The following is a 2,487-nucleotide window of genomic DNA, read 5'->3' on the forward strand; positions in this document are numbered from 1 at the left end:
GTTTTGGAAATTCAACAGAAGTAATTGTTTTGACCTAATTTTTTCCACTTGACTAGTCAAATCGCTTTCTCAATACATGGATGAGTCTTTGTTTCATCAAAAGCTAATGGGATAGTGATATTTAGGTTAATTACTACTCGAAATAGTCTCGTAGTTTTGTATTTAAATTGTTTATATTGACCAGTGTATCGGAATCAATTTAACATATATGTATCTGAAGCTAATGGAAATATTAAGCCTCTTTGCATTAAGTAATTTTCTCAATCTATATGCATGAAATCAAATTATATTTTCGATGTCTTGAAGATGATTATTTACTGGGCTTGGTTTTGAAGCAAGAAAAATAATCCTGGAGCTGTTTATTTTCCAAGGAAAATCTAACATCACGAGAATTACCCTTTTGGGCTTACTCTTTGGGCCGAAGACGATGGGCCAAGAGTACGATTCTAGCATAGCAAAATTACCAGACTCGAAATGATTTTGGAATTAGCTTTTTTTTTCTTTTGCTAATCGTTTGTTGGACATTTGTGTATTATTTCGCAAAACAATAGAAAGGTTCAATATAAAGGTTCAATATATATATATATATACACATGTCATTTTTTTATCACATTTGTTGTTAAGAATAAAATAAAGGATATCTTGAAAGATGAGAAACTATTCCTTCTGAATCAAAATCCATATAAAAAAGTCTTTCGAAATGTTGTTGTTTGCACAATTTAATCCACTATCGTACCAATGAACAGAGCAACCCTCCTCCTCATCTCAGCCACCCAAAGCATTATGGACATCAATATGGAACTTAAAAACTCACTCTAAAGTGAAGATTTTGTTTATGGAGCACATGCCAAAATGCAATCTCTGCAAGAGAGAATCTGTGGAAGAGGAAAATCATATCGGACCCTATCTGTTTTCTCTGTCGATGCGAAGTGGAAATGGTGGAACACATTCTCCTACTGTCCCTGGACCCATAAAGTATGATCAGCCCCTAACCTTCAATTGCAAATTACGTTACAGGGAATAACCCATTTTGATGCCTAGATAGAGAGTATAATAGAGAATCATAACTTAGTACTTTCCCTTGAAGTGGTGGCATTGATAGTATGGTGCATTTGGGTAGCTCGAAATGATGCAATATTCAGAGACTAAGAATTGAATGCAAAGGTTACTGTCGAATCAACACATATCTCGCCATAAAAACTACAAAAGATGGGATTTTTAGGCTTCGCAAGATGGAAAAAACAAGGAACCATCAGCTTATCTTACCTGGGTTGTGCCGGAGAAAAGCGAGCTGAAAATTAATGTTGACAACGCTCTCAAGGAGGGAACAAATGACAGTGCCATTGCGTGCATATGTAGGGACTTCACTGGGAGCTTCGTCACGGGTCAAACCAGATCGGTCAAGGCCTCCACTCCAGCGCAAGTCAAAACCCTAGCTTTGCTTGAAGGTCTTCGGTTTGTACAGAGAAGGAGTTTGGGTAGAGTTTGTATTTAGTTAGACCGACCAGATCTGATACATATCCTCACTTCCGTGGATCAGTTCCCCTGGGATGCGCGTTTGCTTATCGCGGAATGCACTTCTCTTCTCGCGGGCCTTCCGTCTGTTAGGCTTGAATTCGGCCCAAGAAGCTCTAACATGGTTGCGGATTGGGCTGCGAAAGCTCATAATAATCGGTGTCTTCCTCGTGACCGGACTTCTTCTCCCCCACAAGCCCTTTGGGCTTTTGCTATGTAAGGATGGCCCCTCTGCGGACCTGTTGGTTAGAATTTTATGATAAAAATAAAAGTCTCAAAAAAAAAATTTTGGTGTCCTTATGTTCTAAAAAGTTTAGAACTCTATATACAGCAGAATAAAATCGGGGGCATGTCTTGGATCCTTGACGAGCTTCCGTACACATACATTTGTATGTAGCACATAAGATGAGTTTGGCTATCAATGTGGCCTAAGTGGGTCGAACCAAAAACACACCAAAAATAGTTTTTTTAACTTGGAGCCTAGCGCAATTGTCAAATCACCAACCAGTTTGGCGATAAAGCTGATTTCCTTTTCACCGCAATATAATACTATTTAATTCAGAACAAAAAATATCAATACGCATCAACATCATGACACCTCAGAGTTTTGGATTTTTCCTTGGAAACTTATTTCTTCTTTTTTTTAAAAAAATTTCCCTTAGAAGCAAAAAAAAAAAAAGAAACGAAAAGGGAAGAAAATTGAATGTCGCAATTGCTAGGTGGGACTCGCTCAACCGGTTCGCTGTGAGTTGGCTTACCCAACAAATAAAAGATTGACACGCTTTGGATTTTTTTTCTGTTTGGTCACAGTTCCCAATGTCGGAGGCCATTTCCAAAAGCCTTTACATAAAAAAAAGATTATAAATCTTCTGGCCACCGATTTTTTTTATTTATTGCATAGATTACCTGGAAATTATTATTATTATTATTATTATATAGATTGATACTGTTCCCAAAATGGTCCTCACTCCT

At 37.5% G+C, this 2,487-nt stretch overlaps 1 long non-coding RNA gene across 1 annotated transcript; it reads right to left on the reverse strand.

The window, feature by feature from the left end:
- Positions 1-650: 650 nt before the first annotated feature.
- On the reverse strand, positions 651-1,511 carry LOC130140764 (uncharacterized). The gene is made up of 2 exons (XR_008818744.1): positions 1,267-1,511; positions 651-962 (listed from the first exon to the last, which is right to left on the reverse strand). It is a non-coding gene; the product is annotated as an uncharacterized LOC130140764 (long non-coding RNA).
- Positions 1,512-2,487: the final 976 nt, after the last annotated feature.

This window comes from Syzygium oleosum, unplaced genomic scaffold (assembly GCF_021117445.2).
Source record: "Syzygium oleosum isolate NSW1041296 unplaced genomic scaffold, Sole_v2.1 Sole_v2.21, whole genome shotgun sequence".
Classification (NCBI taxonomy): domain Eukaryota; kingdom Viridiplantae; phylum Streptophyta; class Magnoliopsida; order Myrtales; family Myrtaceae; genus Syzygium; species Syzygium oleosum.